Source organism: Entelurus aequoreus, linkage group LG01, assembly GCF_033978785.1.
Source record: "Entelurus aequoreus isolate RoL-2023_Sb linkage group LG01, RoL_Eaeq_v1.1, whole genome shotgun sequence".
Classification (NCBI taxonomy): domain Eukaryota; kingdom Metazoa; phylum Chordata; class Actinopteri; order Syngnathiformes; family Syngnathidae; genus Entelurus; species Entelurus aequoreus.
Genome location: NC_084731.1, coordinates 64,993,466 through 65,001,677, shown reverse-complemented (window position 1 = coordinate 65,001,677; position 8,212 = coordinate 64,993,466). Strand labels below are relative to the sequence as shown.

At 36.0% G+C, this 8,212-nt stretch overlaps 1 long non-coding RNA gene across 1 annotated transcript; it reads right to left on the bottom strand.

Moving 5' to 3' along the window:
* Nucleotides 1–2,825: 2,825 nt before the first annotated feature.
* On the bottom strand, nt 2,826–5,099 carry LOC133635978 (uncharacterized). The gene is made up of 3 exons (XR_009822147.1): nt 5,011–5,099; nt 4,563–4,657; nt 2,826–3,141 (listed from the first exon to the last, which is right to left on the bottom strand). It is a non-coding gene; the product is annotated as an uncharacterized LOC133635978 (long non-coding RNA).
* Between the last annotated feature and the right edge of the window lie 3,113 nt (nt 5,100–8,212).

Below are 8,212 nucleotides of genomic sequence, written 5' to 3'. Positions count from 1 at the left end.
GTCTCAATACTGGCGTATTTGTGGTCATTTCAAGAATTGTATGCAATCACAGTCAACATTTTATGAACCGAGTTATTGCGTGTAGAAGATTAAGAAGGAAGAGGACAAATATTTTGGCTCTCGCAGTTTTACGGAGTATTTTGCTTAAATTTTTGCTTGACGAGCGTGTTTGTGGGCAAGCTGCCGGACACTGGAGTGGTTAAACTTCACGTGAGTTCCTAAAACTTTTTTTTTTCATCCATTTTTTGCTCCGTTAACTATTTTGTCACTGTCTATTTCCGTGCGAATAATTATGACGCTTATCGCTTTCTGCTCAGACAAATGCGACCTGAGCGCAGTAGCGTTCACATTGAAGACGCATCACCTATATGTCCAAATTATTTCCACATACGAAAGAGGCCTGGGTCGGATATGAAAAAGTCGGAATTGTACTGCTCACCCGGACATGAAAAAGATCGGATACAAGTTGCATATAGGGAAAAACAATCGGTATTGACCTGCTGTGCGAACATGGCCTGAAAGTGCCCATAAAAAGTTGTACATAGATACCTGCTGCATGTTTCAAAACCTAGCAATATACATCTGCCGTAAATGAGCCTCTCCATGGTGAAAGCTGCCGAGTACACGCACAAATCTCATTTCAATAAGGCGGTCTTCACCAGTTATCAATTGTACACGCTAGATCACACGCAACACGTCCATTATTACGACTTGCAATGTTTTTGTTTGCACACACTTGTTAGCACCATGGTTTTTGGATCTTAGTAGACCAGGACAGAAAATAATTGAGAACCAAACACAAATGATATACAAAACCCAAAAGCAGTTACTTTTAGTTAGTTTGTGACTTTGTGTAAATGGTAAATAAAAACAGAATACAAGGATTTGCAAATCCTTTTCAACTTATATTCAATTGAATAGACTGCAAAGACAAGATACTTAGTTATTTTTTGCAAATATTAGCTCATTTGGAATGTAATGCCTGCAACTTGTTTAAAAAAAGCTGGCACAAGTGGCAAAAAAGACTGAGGAAGTTGAGGAATGCTCATCAAATACTTGTTTGGAACATCCCACAGGTGAACAGGCTATTTGGGAACAGGTGGGTGCCATGATTGGGTATAAAAGCAGCTTCCATGAAATGCTCAGTCGTTCACAAACAAGGACGGGGAGAGGGTCACCACTTTTTCAACAAATGCCTGAGCAAATTGTGTAAGAACAACATTTCTCAACCAGCTATTGCGAGGAATTTACGGATTTCACCATCTTCGCTCCGTAATATCATCAAAAGGTTCAGACAATCTGGAGAAATCACTGCACGTAAGCCATGATATTATGGACCTTGGATCCCTCAGGCGGTACTGCATCAAAAAGTGACATCAGTGTGTAAAAGATATCACCACCAGGGCTCAAAAACACTTCAGAAAACCCCTGTCAGTAACTACAGTTGGTCGCTACATCTGTAAGTGCAAGTCAAAACTCTACTATGCAAAGCCAAAGCCATTTATCAACAACCCCCAGAAACATTTTGCAGGGCCCGCGCTCATCTAAGATGGACTGATGCAAAGTAGAAAAGTGTTCCGTGGTCTGACGAGTCCACATTTCAAATTGTTTTTGGAAACTGTGGACGTCGTGTCCTCCGAACCAAAGAGGAAAATAACCACCCGGACTGTTCTAGGCGTAAAGTGTAAAAGCCAGCATGTGTGATGGTATGGGGGTCTATTAGTGCCCAAGGCATGGGTAACTTACACATATGTGAAGGCACCATTAATGCTGAAAGGTACATACAGGTTTTGGAGCAACATATGTTGACATCCAAGCAACGTCTTTTTCATGGACGCCCCTGCTTATTCCAGCAAGACAATGCCAAGCCACGTGTTACAACAGCGTGGCTTCATAGTAAAAGAGTGCGGGTACTAGACTGGCCTGCCTGTAGTCCAGACATTGAAAATGTGTGGTGCAATATGAAGGCTAAAATATCAGAAGGGAGACTGTTGAACTACTTAAGCTGTACATCAAGCAACAATGGGATAGAATTCCACTTCAAAAATGTGTCTCCTCAGTTCCCAAACCTTTACTGAGTGTTGTTAAAAGGAAAGGCCATGTAACACAGTGGTGAACATGCCTTTTTTTAAATGTGTTGCTGCCATTAAATTATAAGTTCATGATTTGGAAAAAATAAAGTTTTCCAGTGTGAACATGTTGGAGCCAGTTGGAGCCTATCTATATTATTTATTTATTAATTGTTTGACAATGAAATCAAATAATGTCAAGAATGATGTTAATGAATTATTGGATGTTTTAGATTTCATTGTGATTGACTGATTGTTTTCAGCTGCTCACGCTCCTACTGGTGAGCCACTTCCTCCTCCTATAATTAAGAAGACAGGACAGCTGGGTGCCCTTTGTCTGTCTATCATGTTGAAGGAGTGAGGAGTGAAACACTTTGTTTACCGCTAAACAAGCCACGCTAAAACAAGTTATTTTGAAGCCACGCTAAATAAGTTATTTTGATTATGTTGAAAGTCAACCACGGAGAATATTTATTGTTTGTGAAAATAAATTATGATCATTTGGAATCTAGAAATATCTCCGCGAGTGCTTATTAAGGAATTTAGTGAGTCAAACACCTCCTCCTCAAGACTACTCTGCATTACTTTATTTTTTCGAAACTTTCTTGAAAGGCAAGAGTAGCCGTTACAGAACATGAAATATCTTGTCTTTGCAGTGTATTCAATTGAATATAAGTTGAAAAGGATTTGCAAATCATTGTATTCTCTTTTTATTTACCATTTACACAACGTAACAACTTCACTGCTTTTGGCTTTTGTATTTTCGGTACATGACTAGTTTACGCGAGGCTAATACACCTCCATTTCTTGAGTTAAAGGCAAGTGGACTTAAAATAAGTGCTGTCAAAGCTCATGCCAAACACAAGAAACATTTACGTCCCATTTTCCGCGGCCGGGCGATGAGTGATGAGACATGACGAATAAGAACGTCTCCACAGCGTGTTAAAGCAGGGCTCGCTCTTCACGTGTCCCTGCCATGAAGGCCTGCTCATGAAACACGTCCAGCACTTTGGTGCAACTCTTGACAGGTAATGTTTGGTGCGCAGCGAAAAGAGAAATATGTTGAAGAAACCTGTGGATGGCAAACAGGGCCAATGGGATCATTAAAACTGTAAAAATTAAAAACAAAGACAAGGATATCTTTCTTTATATTTACAGCATATCATTTTCATATATTTAGCATCTATTAATAGTCATACAATTTAAAAAATAAATAAATTCTAACATATATTCCTATTTATGTTTTTTTTTTTTAATAAAAAAAAAACCTATTTCTTAAAGGATGTTTTTAGGCTGTCTCCATGAAATCAGGAGTTTTTAGAACTTGAAACCTGTTTTGAAAAAGTTTTTTTTTAAATGATTACACCACAAGAATCGCTTTTAATCGAGAATCAAATAGTCACCCCATGAATCAGATCAAATCATTAAATCTCTAAACATTTGCAATCCTATTTAATAATATTCATATTAGTCATATTATCTATCCAGCAATTCCATCTTTGATCTGATTAATCACACGACGGTTGTTTTCTTTAATGGCAGTCTTTTAAAATATATGATACAATATAAAGTTGTACGGTATAACGGTACTAGTATAGTATCACGGTACCAATGAATCAAAAACAGTACTATACTCAGAAAAGTTAATTTTCTAACGGGCACGTCGTCACGTCATGACAATGCTGGTTTTACGAGCAGAGGAGCATGTTCGGCAGCGCATGCACACGGAGTACTTACAAGCAGACAGTGTGTAGACAGAAAAGGGAGAATGGACGCATTTGTGTAAAAAGTAAAGATAAAGGTGAAGTTATAACACTGAAACACCCTCAGGAAGAGGTGCTTTAAGACATGGCTAGCTAGCTAGCAGCTAACATCCATCCGCAGTCAGCAGTGTTTTAGCTACTTCTAAATCACTAATCCTTGCCTCCATGGCGACGAATAAAGTAAGTTTCTTACAAGTAGTATTATCACTGGAGGACAAGGAATAGCTAAACATGCTTCACTACACACCGTAGGAGGATACAATAGCTCACCGGCGTCATTGCTAACAAAAGATAGCGCTCCTGAATGTAAACAAATGCCATGGGTGGATCTACACCTGACATCCACTGTAATGATACCAAGTACAAGAGCATATCTAGTCGATACTATGATTACATCGATATTTTGTATCGTCAAATGTTTTTATTTTTTTAACTCATATGTTTATAAAGTCAGTAAATACGTCCCAGGACACATGAGGACTTTGAATATGACCAATGTATGATCCTGTAACTACTTGGTATCAAATCGATACCTAAATGTGTGGTATCATCCAAAACTAATGTAAAGTATCAAAAAAGAGAAGAATAAGTGATTATTACATTTTAACAGAAGTGTAGATAGAACATGTTAAAACAGAAAATAAGCAGATATTAACAGTAAATGAACAAGTGGATTAACAATTGTTAAGTTCCACTCTTCTACTCCAAAAAGGACCCACTGACAACTCACGATTTCCAATTGATCAACTTTTTTTTTTTTTTCCAACTTGAAGCTTTGCTGGTTTAATTTCAGTTGATCTTCAAAATCATCAGCAGGTTGTAAACCTTTAAACCACAGAAACAGAGATGTTAACAATGTGATTACACAGGTATTTTCAAACAATATTTTACAAATGCTTTTAAACCTCTGAATAATGTTTTAAACTTTCTATATATTGTTTTAACTTTAAACATTAAACCATAAGCTTTGACTCAGCTTTAAACTTTTACGTGTGCTTTAAACTGGTCAAACACAGTATGCAATCAATGCTCAAAGTGTAATGCAGTAATTCAACTTGAACCCAGCAGTTTAAACAAATTAAGATAGTTGAGTAAGCAATTTAACAAGCTTGCAGGTTCAAGATAAGCATATCAAACAAAGCATTTGGATCGTCATCAAATGAAGCATATTCACCGACCATTTGTGTGTTTGGAGAAACTTGTTGAGTAGATCTTGCGGTTGTGGCTGCTTGCTGTTCTTCCTTCCATGTAGCTTGTTTGGTGAATGAGTCTGACTGACCTCCTTCCTTCCTTTTCAGGTGTCTTCAATCAGTAATTTTGGTGCCCATTTTACCTTGGCATTCTGGGAATTGTAGTTTTCATGTTTTTGACCATGTAGGGCATGGATTACTGACACTTCTGAGTTTTTAACTCCACCATAATCCATTTTTTTAGTTTGTCCCTCATAATGTAGACAAAATAATAGGTAGATAAATGACACAATATGTTACTGCATACGTCAGCAGACTAATTAGGAGTCTTTGTTTGTTTACTTACTACTAAAAGACAAGTTGTCTAGTATGTTCACTATTTTATTTAAGGACTAAATTACAATAATAAACATATGTTTCATGTACCCTAAGCGTTTGTGTTCAAATAAAGCCAATAATGCCATTTTTGTGGTCCCCTTTATTTAGAAAATTATCGAAAAGTATCGAAATACAATTTGGTACTGGTACCAAAATATTGGTATCGAGACAACCCTACTACAATATTAACATAGCTTCTAAGTATAATATAAAGTTGTTTTTTCTTCCGCTTTTACAGCTTTTATTTTCGTATGTGCTCTTATGTGCAGCACTTTGGTGCACAATGTGCTATATAAACAAAGTTTGACTTGACCTGACCTGAGTATGTCAAACGACTTGTTGCAATATGCATTTGCTTGCATGGGGATCATTTCAGCGCATTAAGGTACAGGTGGCACTAAACCAGGGGTGTCAAACTCATTTTAAATCGGGGGCCACATGGAGAAAAATCTACTACCAAGTGGGCCAAACTGGTAAAATCACGGCACGATAACTTTTAAAGAAAGACAACTTCAGATTGTTTTCTTTGTTTAAAAATAGAACAAGCACATTCTGAAATTGTACAAATTAATAATGTTTTTTTTTTTTTTTACAATTACCTGTTGCGGTTAATAGTATATTTGTCGTTATTTATAGTTTCGGAATAAACTATGTGATAATGTTCATCAGTCAACTCATTGGTGTTAATTTTCAATCTATCAAGATAAATTTTTTTTATATCAAAATCAAATTACAGAATGTTATTTATGTAGTTTGATCATCCGTCATGTGGTTTATTTTGTAAATAATAGTTCACAAATAGTTCACAGTAGCACTATACATAATCACAATACCAGGGCGTCCAGTGAGGGAGGGGCATTTTGTACTCCCTCGTCCCAGGAAGAATGCTTTACGGAAATCTTTTATTTATAGATCTTTATCGCTCTGGAATAACCTGCCTCGAATTCTCACCAGCATTGAAAGTAAACAGGTTTTTAAAAAGAGAGTAATATTTTATCTGAGTTTTTAAATTAGTTTGCTCGTTGGTGATTTGTTTGGTTTTATATTGTGTAGTTATATTTATATGGTAATTATTATTCTGTGACTGTAAATTGTTTGCTTGTTTTTTTTATGGATGCTTTTATTTATTTTTATTTTTTTCTGTAATGTGTAGTTATAATTATATGCTTTTACTTGTAATTTTATTGAATTGCAGACCCCAGGAAGACTAGTGGGTTGTTGAGGCAACCAGCTAATGGGGATCCTTAATAACAATCAAAATCAAAATCAAATATGTAGCATCATCTACAAAGATACAAAGAATTGCTATTACGACATTCAGTGGACAAATTTAGAACAGCAGTTTCTTTCATTAACAAATTTCAGGTACATTTTTATACTTGGTAAACTCATCCCGCGGGCCGGATAAAACCTGTTTGCGGGCCTGATCCGGCCCTCGGGCCGTACGTTTGACATCCCTGCACTAAACAGAACTAATTAACAATGGGGAACATGTGCTGTAAGAAACGCGCCCAAGTTTTCCGGGTGTCGCTGGAGGACAAAAGTATATATACACTTTTTTTTTTTTACCAGCTGAACACAAGCTAATTGTGACTGGCAATATATATATATATATATATATATATATATATATATATATATATATATATATATATATATATATATATATATATATATATATATATATATATATACATATATATATATATATATATATATATATATATATATATATATATATATATATATATATATATATATATATATATATATATATATATATATATATGTATATATATATATATATATATATATATATATATACATATATATACATATATATATATATATATATATATATATATATATATATATATATATATATATATATATATATATATATATATATGAAAGTAAAGGTGCTGCAAACAGGAAATACTGACAAAACAAGAGCCCCGCGACAGTAAAGTGACACTAAACACAGGAAAATAACACACATAGTCCAAACTGTCATGTGGCTCAATGACCCTCCTCTTAAAACCGATCCCAGCCCAAACAGAAAAGTCCAATACCGAGAGATGGTCGGCAAACTCCGCCCCCCCACACCCACCACACCAGGTCACATGTCTGAGGTGTGTGGAATGCCAGCGCCGCCGCCCACTGATGGACAGATAGCATTATGACACGTCAGGGGTAGGTGGCGAAAGGAAGGTGTGACTTGCCCCGCAGCCTCCTGGCAATGTGTCCATGCAAATATGTTGAACTTGTTTGTGATCATTGTTGTCCTGAAAGTTTCAGCACTTACTTAAAAAAAAAAAAACTACAATTTGGGCCAAATGAAAGCTGTTCTCAGAGTGAAAGAAAAAAAGTGCAAATGCATAGTCGTTTCAGCACTGATTCTGTCTTCAACACATACTCTAAATCAGTGTTTTTCAACAACTGTGCCGCGGTCGTGAGATACAGTCCGGTGTGCCGTTGGAGATTATCTAATTTCACCTATTTGGGTTGAAAATATTTTTTGCAAACCAGTAATTATAGTCTGAAAATGATGTGTTGTTGTAGAGCTCGGCAGGGTAACCGTGTAATACTCTTCCATATCAGTAGGTGGCAGCCGGTAGCTAATTGCTTTGTAGATGTCAGAAACAGCGGGAGGCAGTATGCAGGTAAAAAGTGTCTAATGCTTAAGGCTCAAGCTGTTTGTTTACATGCTTTTTTTTTTTTATCTTTGCTATTTGGGCTTATAGGACCCTAATTAGAATAAAAACTAAGAATCATCTTTTGATATGATGTACTTAGTCCAGGGGTGTCAAAC